Source organism: Eurosta solidaginis, chromosome 3, assembly GCF_040869045.1.
Source record: "Eurosta solidaginis isolate ZX-2024a chromosome 3, ASM4086904v1, whole genome shotgun sequence".
Taxonomy (NCBI): Eukaryota; Metazoa; Arthropoda; class Insecta; order Diptera; family Tephritidae; genus Eurosta; species Eurosta solidaginis.
Genome location: NC_090321.1, coordinates 38,269,932 through 38,287,447, shown reverse-complemented (window position 1 = coordinate 38,287,447; position 17,516 = coordinate 38,269,932). Strand labels below are relative to the sequence as shown.

General features: G+C 37.8%; 1 protein-coding gene across 1 annotated transcript in view; it reads right to left on the bottom strand.

Annotated features, from left to right (window-relative positions):
* Nucleotides 1-17,196, bottom strand: part of Vmat (Vesicular monoamine transporter) — a 283,110-nt gene extending 265,914 nt beyond the window's left edge. The window contains exon 1 of the mRNA XM_067771420.1: nt 16,891-17,196. The gene's annotated coding sequence lies outside the window, so the exon portion shown is untranslated. The remainder of the gene's footprint in view (nt 1-16,890) is intronic.
* Between the last annotated feature and the right edge of the window lie 320 nt (nt 17,197-17,516).

Below are 17,516 nucleotides of genomic sequence, written 5' to 3'. Positions count from 1 at the left end.
ATTTTATATTGGTCTACTTTTTCTTTATCCATAACTCTTTCCAAATAAATAAACTTCTCTGAATTTTGAGAAAAATTTAATGCTTTTACTGTCGTCTGATTATTTTCTGAATTTTGACTTCTGTTTTTTTGCAATCTGATTACTTTTTAAATTTTGACTTCTGAAATTTGACCTCTGAATTTTGGCTTTCTGAAAAAAGGTTTCTGACTAATGTTTTCTGAAAAAATTTGTTTCTGAAATTACTAAAAATTTCCAACCGGAGAGCACGCCAAAAGAACGGAAACACCTATAAGGTGTACCAAACCGTCAAAAGCAAATATAATACACGGACCAACATGTACATCAAACGGTATCAGCAAAAAACACAACAATTCGTATGATAGAACATACCATTTCAGCCTTATTGAAAAAGTTAAATCCACGTTTTATTTTAAAAACAATAAAAGAAATTGAAAACTGTTTAAAGGTTAAATTTATTTTTTTTTTATACAAACTATGCGCAGTTTTATAAGATACATTTTTCTCGCACCAAAGTTCTCTTTCTCATGGAACCTCCCTTCAGTATTTTATTCCAACACGCTCTATATCAGTTTAAATTCAATATATTTTGATGTGAGCTCAGACGTTTATGAAATAAATCTAAAATGGGGCGTTCAGCCGAGATAGAGTAATAATTCACTCAGCACTTATTTAATAAAAAAACACCTTCCAGATTTTTATTTAAAAATATTTAGCCTTAAGAAATTCAGATTTTGTGTGTCAGCTACATTTATAAAAAGTTTGGTATTTGCTGAAGCATCCGAAAATGTTCCCACCGCACAAAGTTGGCCATCTACGACGCCCGGTGCTCCAGCATATCTATACCAATATTTTTTGTCACCTTTTGCGCAATACATATTTTTTCCATTGTGATACTCCTCACAGTTATTTGGTTGTACTATAGTTACTTCATATGTTTCATATTTTTCTATAATTGTCATCTTTTCGCCCACTGAAAGTACACGTTCGCAAAGGGATATTAGATTCTTTCCACAATCATTGTCAAAGGGTTTATCCAGTTCAATTAGACCTATTTCCTTGCTGTCTCTTCTGGTTTTTCTATAATGATCTGGATAAGATACAGCCGTCACTCCGTGACGTGGTTCGCTTCTAATTGATGGACTAAGTGCAACTTTCATTAATAATAGATTTGTATCGACCACCAGGCATGCCGCAGCTGTGATCACTTTTTGCATAGTGACTAATGAGCCACCGCAATGATATGATCCGTCATAAAATAAATGTACCATATATTCGTCAGTTTGCGAATTTATATGCTTCAAAAGACCGTTAAGTACGACGACCACGATCGCGATATGAATATTTAAATTCATTTTAGTTCCTGATGATTTCCGCTGCACGTTAAGTAGATATGAAGTAACTAAAGCAAGAAAAGTTTTGTGGCTCTTTATATACAGTGTTGAAGCTTGATGAAGAAAAATTTAACCGTACTTAATTGCTCGTTTCTATATTTGCACAGTTGGATAGTGGTATTAAGTTGACATAGGTTAAGTGATACGTGTACAATATTACCGTATTTTTAACCAAACAAAAAATTATATATTGACTGGTACAGAACACCTACAGCTTCGGGAAGACTAATTAAGTTTTATTCAAAACATGAATACAGCCAAAAGCTTCATAAGACGGGTACGGCCGCCCTTCCGCCGTGATTTGGCATACACTCCAAGCGTTTTTCTACTATGAAAAGCTTTCCAGTGAAAATGCATCTTCCTTACGTTAACTTCCTTTTCGAATCGGCATAAAACATTTAAGTCCCGTTCGCCCATTTGTAGGGAAAATCAAAAGGGAGCAAGACGCAAACTCGAAGAGAAGTTCGGCCTAAATATGCTCGGTGATAAATCGCGCCAAGCATTAATTATTATTATTTTTTCTTTTTAATTTTTTATGGCTCATGCGTCAAGCGTAATACAAATTCTAAATCAGTTAAACAAATATCTTTTAATCTACCAAAATAACAAACTCAAGTTTGTTATGTTTATTCCAGCTAAATGAAGTTAGCGCGTATATTCTAGTTATTCTTTTTCAAAGGAAATTTTAATTTTAGTTAATTGCATAAGGCTTAATCATGTATCGCACTCTTGGAGAACTGCTCGTATAGCTTTCCTACCAAATTCGGGGAAGATCGGTCAGTGTATCCCAAAGACTATAGACCCATTAACTTAACATCATTTCTGCTCTAAACCTTTGAGAGGCTGATAGATGTGTACATAAAGTCCAACGTGGATGAAAAGCTGCTCTCCACAACGCAGCATGCGTACACCAAAGGCAAGTCGGTAGACACCGCATTGCATAGGGTGGTAATAAGCATAGAGAAATCCCTGGAATATAAGGAATATGCTCTAGGAGTCTTCTTGGACATTGATGGTCTTAATTACATTAAAGTAGGTAACTCTCGTAACCAGATGGATCGGCTGCATGTTAAAGTGCAGGAAGATTACATCACAATGGGAATTGTACGAGGCCACGAAATCAGTGGACAGAGGCACGTCGCCGGGAGAGGTGTTATCACCTCTGCTGTGGACGCTGGTCATCAACCAACTGCTCAGGCGATTCGATGAGGGACCCATAAAACTTACGGCTTACGCGGATGACGTTGCAATTGTCATAAGTGGAAAGTGCCTTCCAACGATTAGTTCTTTGATGGATCGGGCGCTTCGGGATATTCTAATGTCGGGTTGAAAGTCAATGCGGAAAAGACGGATATGGTCTTGTTTACAAAGAGGTATAAGGTACCAAATTAGCCTAAGTTAGGATGGGTGACCTTACAGGAGAAACCCTGCAAAAAATATTTAGGAATCAGCCTAGACAGTAAGCTGTCATGTAAGCTCAACGTGGAGGATAGGGTGAAGAAGGCCTCAACGGCACTTTATTCTCATTGGGTTTTTACAGCGATTGTAAGCCCTATTCTATACTATAGAGTTATTGTTTGGTGGAAAGCCACACAAAAAACAACATACCTCAAAAAATTAGAGGGGGTATGCCGATTATCCATGCTTAGCATTACGGGAGCCCCGAAAACAACCCCGACGGCTGGACCGTATGCCATGCTGCACATTCCACCTGTAGACCTGGTAGAAAAGAACATAGCATTAACAACCGCAACCAGGCTCGGTGCCTCGGGGTAGCTTGAGCGCCGACCATATGGCCATAGTAGTATAGCGTCATCAATCACAAGACGAACAGACTACCTGATTCCCTATCTGTGCTTCGAGGGAGATCTTCAGGCCACAATGGAGGTGAACTGCTGGCGCAAGGGTGCGCAAATGGCGGACGAGGCGATACATGTGTACACAGATGGTTCCAAAGTAGTGGAAGGAGTAGGGTCTGCGGTATACTGTTCTGATTCGGAAATAAGCAGATCCTACAGGCTGCCGGATTACTGTAGCGATTTCGAAGCGGAAATATTAGCCGTAACCAAAGCAGTAGAAACCCTGGAAGGGAATTGCTTAAGTTGCAACCGTGTTAACTTTTATATTGACAGTCAAGCAGCAATTAAGGCAATAATCTCGCACAGCACAGCATCTAAATGCGTGTTAGAGTGTAAGCAGTCTCTGGAGAGAATCGGGACAGGGAAAAGCATACATCTATATTGGGTCCCAGGGCAAATGGGAATAGATAGGAATGAAAAAGCGGATGAACTAGCTAAAAAGGGCGCATCTCTTGAAGCTTGCTCCGTAAACGTCCCAATTAGACTGAGCGAGATTAAGCGAAGGCGAGAGGTGCACATGATCGACCAAGCGGGAAAGGCGCGGGTTCAGCCGCGGGGATGTAAAGTGTCGAAGATTATGTGTAGGTCTTACAACCTTAGACTAACAAAGTTGCTTCTATCATTAAAAAGAGAGGACTGTAGACTCATGATGGGTATTCTGACTGGACACTGCCTTCTGGCGTCATATGCCTTTAAATTAGGCTTGATCTGTGATAGCAGATGTAGGAAGTGCGTTTTGGAGGAGGAAACAATCGAGCACGTTCTTCTTCAATTTCTGGTAACACTACGGACTCAATCAGTCTATGTCAGGTCCTTCTGTACCGGCCAGTTCAACCTAACCAAATTGCTCGTTTCTATATTTGTACAGTTGAATTGTGGTATTAAGCTCACATAGGTTAAGTGACACGTGTACAACATGACCGTATTTTTACCCAAAACAATAAATTATATATTGACTGGTACAGAACATCCACAGCTTCGGGAAGACTAATTAACTTTTATTCAAAACATGAGTACCGCCAAATGGTTCATAAGACGGGTACTTACAATAAGCGACAGAATGTATCACAAGAAGAATATTACTGTCATCAAAAAAACTTTAGAGAAAATGAGTTTCCAAGTAGATTGGTCAGGAAACTTGGCCAAAATTTCTATACCAGAGCACGTAATGAACTAGAAAACAAAGAAGCAAATAAAAAAATATACAAAGCGATAACCTATATCCCAAGAATAGCAGAGAGGATCAAGAGATCGGATTTATATGACATACTAGCAGACCCCGCAGACGTTGATCTTCCCTAACCTTGTTCTATCTGCATATTTTTGAGAAGCCCTGGTCCCTGGTCCATTTCCTGAAGAAAAAAATAACAAGTTTCGTAAATACTAATCTAGGCAAAGGTCTACCAATATAACAAATTTTAGGCGAATAAAACGATTAATAGAATTTGTTTGAATAGATCGGTCCCTATTTGTTTTGTGTTTGTGCCCTACTCTTGCCAGGACAAGCTACATCGGACATTAGGCAAATTGTATGGTACATTGATGGAACGATGATTCCAAAGGGGACTGGAGCAGGAATCTTTGGACCCACAGCCAAGATATCAGTACCTCTGGGAGCATACCCGAGCATTTTTCAAGCGGAAATATTCGCCATAAGCCAGTGCTCTAACCTGAACCTCCACCGCGGATACTCCAATGAAACAATCGCCATACTCAGTGACAGTCAGGCTGCAATCAAGCTATCTCGGTGTTCGAAATAAAGTCAACACGGGTCCTTGAGTGCGTAGAAAAGCTGAACCAACTAGGAGCACGTAGTACTTTTGGCCTGGGTCCCAAGCCACGGGGGAGTTGATGGTTATGGGCAGGCGAACAGCCTGCCCAGGGAGGCAGCAACGACACGACCCATAGGTCCCGAGCCGTTCCTTCGAGTAGGCCCACAAGAAAATAGGGGGCAGAAGAGAAGAACACTGGCGCAATATGCCAGGCTTCAGACAATCTAAGTTACTCGCTATAGGGAAATACTAGGCCTCCCGAAAGATGACCTAAGAATCCTAACAGCTGTTCTTATAGGACATTATAGACTGAACAGCCACATGCAGAAACTGGGCATACTATCGAATAACACATGGTGATTTTGTGGTCGATCAGCGGAGACGACGGACCATATCATTCTGGAATGTGACGCAATCTCAAGACACAGAGCTAAGTTTATGGGCTCACCATTGCAAGGGTATTGCCACGTTAAATCCCTCAAGCTAAGTGAACTGCCAGGGTTTATCAAGGAAGTCGGCTTGGATGAGGTGCTGTGAGAGACATGAGGGCACAATGGTCGCAGTGCAATCCCCAATTAAATTATCTATCTATCTATCCTAGCTTAGCTCTCTAAAACGATTTCTCTTAAAACACGCACAAATAAAAACAAAACAATATATTATAAGCTGGTTGAGCTTTTGAACTCCATTCCTTTGCTTAAATTACATCCTATATTAAATATTTGGGCCCGCGTTATAGCATATTTAAGCCAAATTTACAGACAAACGTACACTGGCAGCTAATAAATTTTCATTACCACAGAGGAAACATTTTTATGTGGTGTTAAACTGTGGGCACTGCATTTGGCGGCATCAAAGTTCCAATTGAGGATGATTGTTTTTGGCAGCTCGTATAAATTTCTGTTATCCTTTTTTATCAATAGAAAAAGCTTAAGGAAGGGTTTTATTTTATTATATAAAGCATTGATTATCTAGATTTACTTTGTTATGTTAAACAATTTTAAACTATATTTTGGAAACTCAAATTAATTTGGCAGTTAGCATACAGACATGGCTGCAATGGGATCGGTTTTTCGTTATCCTTAGCTAATACAAACACAAAATTGCACTACAAACTTACATTTATGTGCAGTATGGAAATTGGGTTATGAAAAAAGTCGAAGTATAAGATTTGGTTGAACTGGCCGGTCCATGGGGACCTCACATACACAGGATAAGTCCGTAGTGTTACCACAAGTTTGTCTAATGACAAAACTAAAAAACCCTATTAAAAACTAGGACCAGTGTTATAAAACACCTCCGCCCTCTTGGCAAATATTAGAAGCTTTTTACGGCCCATGCCATTTGCTGCATTTAGATCTGACAGCTGTATCACTCCTAATAGCTGGAGTCTTAGCCTGTCGCAAGCGCAGGGCACGAGCACCAAACGTGCTTGATTTTTGCTCCTACAACCCGCACTTCCTGCAACTGCTTTCACTGACCAAGCTTAGTTTAAAGGCATGTGACGCCAGAACACAGTGTCCAGTCAGCATATCCGTCATGAGTTTACAGTCCTCTCTCTTTAATGATAGAAGTAACTTTGTTAGTCCAAGGTTGTAAGACCTACACATGATTTTTGACACTTTGCAGCCCCGCTCCTGGGTTCACGCCTTTCCCGCTTGGTCGATCATGTGCCCCTCTCGCATTCTGTTGATCTCGCCCAATCTAATTGCGAAGTTTATGGAACGAGTTTAAGGGATGCGCCTTTTTTAGCTAGTTCATCCGCTTTTTCATTCCCATATATTCCCATATACCCTGGGACCCAATATGGATGTATGCTTCTCCCTTTTCCGACTCGTTCCTGTGCTATGCGAAATTATTGCCTTAATTGCTGCTTTGCTGTCAATATAAAAGTCGAAGTGTTAATTTTATTTGTTAAAAAAAATGTATAGTAGACTTTTGCAATTTTATCCGTATGCAGAATAAATGATGTAGTAAAAGTTGTTGAATATAATTAAAAGACTTGCAAAAAAATAAAATTCGTATGTACAGTAGCTTACACGAAAATAGAAGTGTCAGCTTTTATAAAAGGCAATTGAAAAGTAAAGTTCTCTCTCTACGAACAAAAATCACGTTCTACAAATCGTTCATCATACCTTTCCTTGTATAGCTCGCCAGCATGGACGGAAGATTTATTGATGCCGTCGGCAAGTATCGAAGAAGGTATAATTATGAGCTGTATGAGCTTTGAGGAGGTATGACGATAGTGCAGCGAAGAAATATCCAAAAGCTTCGCTGGCTAGGTTATGTGATGCGAATATATGAAGACGCTCCGGCGCAGCGAGTATTTCTATCGACACCGATGTTTGGAACCAGAGGAAGGGAGAGACCTTCACTGAGTTGGGAGAGGCAGGTGTAGGATGACTTGACCTGTCCTGGTGCTCCCAATTGGCTTCAGTTATCGCGAAACAGGCATAGCTGGCGTGACCTGTTACGAAACGGCCAAAATCGCTTAGGCTAGTCATTTCGATATATTTGGTAATCATTACAGAGGATATCTGAGTTAAAAACATGAGGTTTCAGCCAGTTTTCGGTTAAAGCAATTATATCGTAGCCTGAGTTAAATGATTTTAAAAACAGTTCTGTTAACTTGGTGTTTAAGCCTCTAACATTTTGGTAAAGTATATCTAAAGCAGATTTTTCGTTCAGTTTTTTGACTCAGTGTTATTAACAGGGATCTTTGCTAAGTTTGGAACACTCTTATTCCGTCTATATTCGAATTCCCGCGCAAGTGCCCCATAGGGCCAAAAATCGTTACTCAAGATAGTGTCAAAATGGTCAATAGGTACATCTAATCTAAAGGAAGATATGATTCTTTCATAACTAAAATTAAATTTCCGAATTGTTACGTCATGGGTTTTCCTTTTTGAGAAGATATACGATTTCAGATCCTCCTCAGTAGTATCCCTCTCGAATCTTGACACGAATATCGATTTTTTAGGAGGGACTACAACCAACTTCCTAGTTCCAGGCTCAGTCGCCTGAGAACGGTTTGCAGGTTCAATATTTTTTCTAGCTGCTAGTTTTGTTGGAGGTGCCTTTGATGTTGAAGGCTCTACTGTAAGAGGACTTGGAGATGCTAAGTTTATTAATTCTATCGTGCTGGGTGTAGGAACGATTGGTTCTGGATGTTTTGAACGGGGTCTAGGTTCAGTACGCCAGCCGAGACATCAGTTCGTTTTTGCTTGCTGTCACGACTGTCGCTGTTAGCATTAGCAGATGAATCGGTAATACATTTGAAAGTTTTAAACAAGTTTTCATAATACTTGAATTTATCCCCTAATGTAGAAAGTTCCTTACCGATTTCGGAGAATGCGTTTCCGGTATGTTTGAAAAGCTTAAAAAGATCCACTTCCGTGGATCTGCATTTCAAGCACGACCAACGCACACCCTTGTTATCGTTGATCGCATCACGCACCCTTGCTGTCAAACTAGCGCATTTCATATGAGCAAGCTCATCACAAAGCCAGCACGACACGAAACGCTCGGTATCACCTTTCAATTGGCAGTTAACAAAATTGCAAGACATTATAAGTTAAAGTAAAATTGATTAAACAGACGGAGGCAGTGAAAATAGTTTGGAGATTACAGTAAGAAAATCACTGTTTGAGCAGTTTAAGATCGCTATTAACTGACGCTTAACAACACACAATGCAAACAGCTGTGGCAGTGAAAAGAAAATGAAGTAAATGTGCACGAGCAAATAACAATTGAAAACTGAAAATAAATAAATGCTAATCAAATGCAACAACAAATATGCAAAGTGACTCGGCAAATATGTATGTATGGATGGATATACACACTTTATCAATTATTATACTCAGTTGAGCAGAGCTCACAGAGTATATTAAGTTTGATTGGATAACGGTTGGTTGTACATATATAAAGGAATCGAGATAGATATAGACTTCCATATATCAAAATACTCAGGATCGAAAAAAATTTGATTGAGCCATGTCCGTCCGTCCATCCGTCCGTCCGTTAACACGATAACTTGAGTAAATTTTGAGGTATCTTGATGAAATTTGGTATGTAGGTTCCTGAGCACTCATCTCAGATCGCTATTTAAAATGAACGATATCGGACTATAACCACGCCCACTTTTTCGATATCGAAAATTTCGAAAAACCGAAAAAGTGCGATAATTTATTACAAAAGACCGATAAAGCGACGAAACTTGGTAGATGAGTTGAACTTATGACGCAAAATAGAAAATTAGTAAAATCTTGGACAATGGGCGTGGCACCGCCCACTTTTAAAAGAAGGTAATTTAAAACTTTTGCAAGCTGTAATTTGGCAGTCGTTGAAGATATCATGATGAAATTTGGCAGGAACGTTACTCTTATTACTATATGTACGCCTAATAAAAATTAGCAAAATCGGAGAAGGACCACGCCCACTTTAAAAAAAAAATTTTTTTAAAGTAATATTTTAACAAAAAATTTAATATCTTTACAGTATATAAGTAAATTATGTCAAGATTCAACTCCAGTAATTATATGGTGCAACAAAATACAAAAATAAAAGAAAATTTTAAAATGGGCGTGGCTCCGCCCTTTTTCATTTAATTTGTCTAGGATACTTTTAACGCCATAAGTCGAACAAAAATTTACCAATCCTTTTGAAATTTGGTAGGGGCATAAATTTTATGGCGTTAACTGTTTTCTGTGAAAATGGGCGAAATCGGTTGATGTCACGCCCAGTTTTTATACACAGTCGTCCGTCTGTCCTTCCGCATGGCCGTTAACACGATAACTTGAGCAAAAATCGATATATCTTTACTAAACTCAGTTCACGTACTAATCTGAACTCACTTTATCTTGGCATGAAAAATGAACGAAATCCGACTATGACCACGCCCACTTTTTCGATATCGAAAATTACGAAAATTGAAAAAAATGCCATAATTCTATACCAAATACGAAAAAAGGGATGAAATATGGTAAGGTAATTGGATTGCTTTATTGACGCGAAATATAACTTTAGAAAAAACTTTATAAAATGGTTGTGACACCTACCATATTAAGTAGAAGAAAATGAAAAAGTTCTGCAGGGCGAAATAAAAAACCCTTAAAATCTTGGCAGGTATTACATATATAAATAAATTAGCGGTATCCAACAGATGATGTTCTGGGTCACCCTGGTCCACATTTTGGTCGATATCTGGAAAACGCCTTCACATATACAGCTACCACCACTCCCTTTTAAAACTCTCGTTAATACCTTTAATTTGATACCCATATCGTACAAACTCATTCTAGAGTCACCCCTGGTCCACCTTTATGGCGATATTTCGAAAAGGCGAACACCTATAGAACGAAGGCCCACTCCCTTTTAAAAATACTCATTAACACCTTTCATTTGATACCCATATCGTACAAACAAAGTCTAGAGTCACCCCCGGTCCAGAAAGGCCCACTCCCTCTTAAAATACTCATTAACTCCTTTCGTTTGATACCCATATTGCACAAACGAATTCTAAAGTCACCCCTGGCCCACCTTTATGGCGATATCTCGAAACGGCGTCCACCTATGGAACTAAGGATTACTCGCTTTTAAAATACTCATTAACACCTTTCATTTGATACCCATATCGTACAAACGCATTCTAGAGTCACACCTGGTCCATCTTTATGGCGATATCTCGAAAAGGCGTCCACCTATAGAACTAAGGCCCACTCCCTCTTAAAATACTCATTAGCTCCTTTCGTTTGATACCCATATTGCACAAACGAATTCTAGAGTCACCCCTGGTCCACCTTTATTGCGATATCTCGAAAAGGGGTCCACCTATAGAACTAAGCCCCACGCCCTTTTAAAATAATCATTAACACCTTTCATTTGATACCCATATCATACAAACAAATTCTAAAGTCACCCCTGGTCCACCTTTATGGCTATATCTCGAAAAGGCGAACACCTATAAAACGAAGGCCCACTCCCTTTTAAAATGCTCATTAACACTTTCATTTGATACCCATATCGTACAAACGCATTCTAGAGTCACCCCTGGTCCATCTTTAGGCGATATCTCGAAAAGGCGTCCATCTATAGAACTTAGGTCCACGCCCTTTTAAAATACTCATTAATACCTTTCATTTGATACCCATATCATACAAACAAATTCTAAAGTCACCCCTGGTCCACCTTTATGGCTATATCTCGAAAAGGCAAACACCTATAAAACGAAGGCCCACTCCCTTTTAAAATGCTCATTAACACTTTCATTTGATACCCATATCGTACAAACGCATTCTAGAGTCACCCCTGGTCCATCTTTAGGCGATATCTCGAAAAGGCGTCCATCTATAGAACTTAGGTCCACGCCCTTTTAAAATACTCATTAATACCTTTCATTTGATACCCATATCATACAAACAAATTCTAAAGTCACCCCTGGTCCACCTTTATGGCGATATCTCGAAAAGGCGAACACCTATAAAACGAAGGCCCACTCCCTTTTAAAATGCTCATTAACACTTTCATTTGATACCCATATCGTACAAACGCATTCTAGAGTCAACCCTGATCCACCTTTATGGCTATATCTCTAAATGGCGTCCACCTATAGAACTATGGCCCACTCCCTCATAAAATACTCTTTAATGCCTTTCATTTGATACACATGTCATACAAACACATTCCAGGGTTTCCCTCGGTTCGTTTTCCTACATGGTTATTTTCCCTTATGTTGTCACCATAGCTCTCAACTGAATATGTAATGTTCGGTTACACCCGAACTTAACCTTCCTTACTTGTTTTTAAGATACAATTTATTTTAGTAAAGAAAAGCAGAATTTTAAATTGCTGAATGCAGTACACAACGTGTTTACACTTATTTTTAGCACAATAATTATTTAAACAAACAAATTTATTGATTTAAGACAAAATAAGGCACAGTAGAAATCAAAACACAACATTACGCTTAAACTTATATGGACTGCTGTTATGCGAACAAAGTTAATATCCTCTGTGAGCTCTGCTCAGCTGAGTATAATAAACCCATTATTTTTCTACAGAAGACATTTTAAAGAACTAATCCCGTACTGATTCAAACCTTTTTTTTTTAAGAAACAGAGTTAGTCTAAAATTTAAATAAGACACACTATAAAAAGCGGGCAGCAGAATATTCAAATGGACAAGGGACATCTATTGACCTTAACACCAGTACCAGGTGTACTCGAGTTCATAGCTCGGCAACCGACAGAGCTAGCTGATGAAGAATGCAAATCCAGAAACATGATCTAGTACCCATCGTGGTGTATAATTTTTGAATATTTCTCTATACCAATTACAAAAAGAAAAAAATTTATAAATAATGAGCTAGCTAGTCGAATACACATGTTTTCGAACCTTCCAGATTTTTTGACTCAATGTTCAATGGGTTATGGTTCAGGTACCGAAAAATTTATTTTTATTTCATTCTCAAGAGTATGCAAAAATTTTTTTTAAAGAAAACATTGAAATTTTTGATTTGTCAGACACTGACAGCTATTTTATCAAATTATTGTGCTTTGTTGTATTAACACGCGTTTGCTTCAGGTTAGGGTACGTTGATAAAGATCTCAATAAAGAACTCACATAGACTGAATGAGTGCATAGTGTTACCAGAATTTGTTTGACGACAAAACGGATGAAAAACTCCATCCTCTTGCCAAATATAAGAAGTTTTCTCGGACTTAGCTTAATTGCTGCCTCGAGATCTGGCAACCTTGCTGCCTCTAATAACTGGAGCCTTGACCTTGGGAGTGCAGAACGAACACAGAACATGCTCAACCGTTTCTTCCTGCTGCTGGTACTTCCTACATCTCCTGTTACTGACTAGGCCTAACTTAAAGGCAGGTGCCGCAAGAAGGCAGTGTATGCCCATCGCAAGCCTTAAGTCTTCTCTCGCCATAGATATGAGCCAATTTGTGAGTCTAATATCGTAGGCTGTGCTTATGATATTAGAAATTTAATAAAAACAAGTAGGCCCGTTCCTCCAATTTGTAGGAAAAATTAAAAGGAGCATGACGCAAATTGGAAGAGAAGAGAGGCTCGGCCTAAAATCTCTTCGGGGATTATCGCGCCTTACATTTATTTATTTTAAAACTTCCGCCTGAAAGACGCAGTAATTTGGCAGCCTGTAGGATCTACTCATTTCGGGAGTAAACAGCAGTTGTATTTATTTTACAACTTCCGCCTGAAAGACGCAGAAATTTGGCAGCCTGTAGGATCTACTCATTTCGGGAGTAAATAGCAGACCCGACCTCTTCCATTAATTTGGAACAGTCCGTATACACGTGTATAGTATGTTCTGCAATTCCTGCATTCCGGGTACCAACCCTCCGGCTCAAAAAATCTCTTCCGAAGCTCAGGCACGGTACGTTATATTCCGTTTTTCCAATGTTAAATGGCGCTATACTACTGTGGCAATAAGGCCTACATTCACGCTGCCCCGAGGCCTTAAGCCATGTTGCATTTGCTAACGCGATATTTTTGGCCATTAGATCTGCAGACGGAATGTGTACAGTGGCGGTGTTTTTAGGGCTCCCGTTACGATAATCATTGATACTCTGCATGCCCGCTCTATGTTTTTGGTATACGTACTTTTTTGGTGGCTGTCCACCAAATAAGGACCTCATAGTAAAGTATGGGCAACTTACTATCTAAATACTTTGTCCTATTTTTTTCTTTTAGGGTTACCCCTCAAAGATTAGGCTTAGTCCAATTAAGGACCTTATCCCCAGTTTTCTATTTTTTTTTTTTTTTTCTATAAAAAATTTGTTTTCAAAAAAACATTTTTTTTTAATTGTTAAATGAAATCACGTATTTATGAAGCAGTTTTGAAACTTCGAAATTTGCTTCAGAGCTCACAGAGTATATTAATTTTGTTCGCATAACGGTACCCCGTAACGGCATAAACTAATCGAGGTAGATATAGAATTCTATATACCAAAATGATCTGGGCGAAAAAAGAAATTCATTTAGCTATGTCCGTCTGTCCGTAAACACGATAAATCTTAATATATAAAAAACACGTGTCACTATGTTTGAGGCCAATGGACTCCTAAACTGCGGAACCGATTTTGAATTTGTTTTGCACCCCGTGTGTAGTTTGATCTAACTTGAAATATAGGATAGGCTATATCTCAGTTTATATTTGCAATATTATTTTATTGCAAATTTTTTTATTAGTTTATACGTAATAATAAAATGTTACGTATACGCAACGGCACTCACATTTTCCGGTGGTGCGGATATACTTCCGTGTAATTGGTTGGTTTTTAATTAAACAACGCGCTTATCAATAAAAAATATTATATCGAATGATATCAAGTATAGCACATCACCAGGGCTGGCGAGAGGGGGCCCGAGGTTTCTGAGGGGGCCTGCGATTTGAGGTACTAAGACAATTTTTTTAATTCAGCAGTCTTTAGTTGTTCCATGTGCAATTATTAAGCCGAATTTCAAAAGTAACGAAAATCTGCATTTCGTTTTAATATTATAGTGAAGTGTGAAAAATAAAAATCTATATATATAAAAAGAAAGGCTAAAATGTGTGTTAGTTGGTCGCCGGTGTTTGAAGAGATGCGTCGGTCGATTTTGTTCAAACTTTCACACAAGTTGCGTAAACCTCACGCGGTGGTTACTGCATAGGTTTGGTTGCGATCGACGTACAGGGTCTCGAGATATAGGCCAAAACGTGGGCCAGTGAATGCCTAGACAGTGTTTATACAATATGGATATCAAATGAAAGCTGTTGATGAGTGCTTTAGTACAGAGTAATATATTATCCAGAGACGGACTGGGACTAGGATTAGGCCTAGGACTGGGACTGAGACTCGGAGAGGCACAGGGACTGGGACTGGAATAAAATACATACCACCCTCTGCGACAGGCAATAAGGGATGCAGAAGAATGAGAAGGAATTGAGAGAAGAGAAAAGAGAGAAGGAGATTGAGAAAGAGATAGAATGAGACGAATATGGAGATAGATGAAGCGAAAAAGACGGAGGGAGCAGTGAATAAAAGATTAGGAAAAGTGAAAAGGGGGGAGGGCAGAGTCAGACGGAAAAAGCTTATTAAAATGTATGCAGATAGGCCAAATTTAGGGCAGGACAACGTCTGCCGGGTCTTCTAGTTGAGTATAAAAATAACTAAAACAACAAGCGGGAAAACTGAAGTGAAGCCACATACAAACAGACGCAGTTATAGTCAATGGTAGGCCTGCGGTGTGAGAAACTTGACCACACAAATTCGAATCTCACTTTGGGGAATATAATTTCTAATTTAAAAGCACAAAGATATCTGAAGAGATCGTTGGCAGGATCGAAATAGCTATAATATCAGCCAGCTTGCTTGGTTGCTTTCAGTTTTTCCATAGTAATAAAATTACCATAATTTAATAAGAGAATTTATGGTGAATAGGTCTCAAACTCATTAAATTTTCGAGTGTGAAAAAAAAAACAAAAAAGTCTTATAAAACCTTTAATTTGTCAGACACTCACAGTTCAGAAAGAGAGTAATTCTTTTTTTTAACAATTTCGAAAAACTGCAATCGTAAAGCCTATATCTGAAATGTTTTTGTGCTACATAAGTACTAGGGCTGTGAACTGCATTCGGATTTTTCAACTATCCGGATAAACCGGATATTCGAATAACCGGATAGCTAAGCTAAAAATCCGGCTATCCGGATTCACAAATGGGAAATCCGGATATCCGCTGTTCGACTATCCGGATACGTAAATGGAAAATCCGGATATCCCTATGTCCGGATACTGGAATATAAAAGTTGAATATCTGCATATCAGAATTGAACGAAGCAAACATCGAAAAATTATTCACAAAATATTTTTGTAGATTATTATTATTATTATTGGCGTCAAAAATTAAAAAAGCTACAATTTTACAAAGAAATGAATATAAGAACAATGCCGTTTGTTTATGTTGTGAAAAAGCGCTGTTAATTGATTTATATTCCCCACGATTTTATTGTTATTAATATTAAATAAACATACATTCATGGTACATCAATTTGTTGCTTTCACTGGATATCCAAAAATACGGCTATTAACCGGATCTTCATAAATCCGGATATCCGGATATTTTCACAAACGAATATTTACCGGATATCCATGCCGTCTGGATGGATATCCGGATATTCGAATATGCGGATAGTCCCAGCCGTAATAAGTACATGTTCAAAGGAAATTTGCTTACAAATTTTGATTATAGCAGTTTTGTGAAAATGAATGCGCATAACTTGTTTTCAGTTTTAAACCAGTGAAGTCTAAATTTGTATGTGAAAAAAAAAAATCAAAAATTCTGCAGTAAGGAATATATGATTTGCAGTATTTTTCACTAACGTTTTTTTTTTATTTTTCAGTTTTCGGCTTTAAGTTTAAACTTTTTGGTTTTATTTTTAAACCTCAAGTATCTACAAGCTTCTACGTTTTATTTTTCGATACATTTTTGCTTTTTTTTTACCAATTTGAAGATTTTAGAATTATTTTTTAGTTTAGTTTGAAATTTAAAATAATAAAACACTAAATGCAGTGGTGAATTGGGAGGTTCTAATTTAGTAAAAATAAAAAAAAAAATGTTTGAGCCCATGAATGCTTAAAAAATGTTAGTTAAAATGTTCAACCTTGAAAAATGAGTTAAATGCGCTTCAATTACTTTTTCGAAAATTGTAAAATATTTTTCTTGATCAAACCAAAATACGAAATTTTATCTGAAATAACTAGACATGTATGTGTATATATATTTATAAAGAGGTATGTGTTTGCAATACTAATGCAGACTTTTTTTATTAAAAAATACTTACAAGAAAATTGCAAAAAATTACATATTTATTGTAACATATTATATTTTGTTGTTTTTAACTGCTGCACGTCATTCATAACGATTTTATTACTGCTTCACACACATTTTTTTTTTAGCTAATTTCATTTTTCACTATGATAATTGTTTTTGTATGCACAGTACTTAATTCCATGTACTATTCAAAGTATTTCTTATATTTATTATTAGTTTTTTTTTTATCGAACACTAATACTTTTTAGTTTTATATTTTTCAATTTTAGTTTTTTATTAAATTGTTCAAAAACAAATAAAAAAAAGTGTTGTTTTTTTTTCAAAATTATAAAATTTATTTTTATTACTTTATGCCAGTAAATGCACACGGCAGCTGGCAGCTGGAAACACACTTCCATCAGCAACGAGATCTCGTCTCGCACTGACTGAATAAATCGCAAATATCCTGACAGGATGCTGTGGCTGCTCCTGCTGCTATTTACTTCAACAAGTAGTTATGCCGCAGCGGCAAAAGCAACAATAGCAACAAAGCGCTATTTTGAGTGACTCAACAACAGAAAGCTAACACAGTGAATCAAAGCGCTGCCTAAGGGAAGGCCTTTTTGCTACTGTTCGTTTTGCTCCTTTTTTATGTTT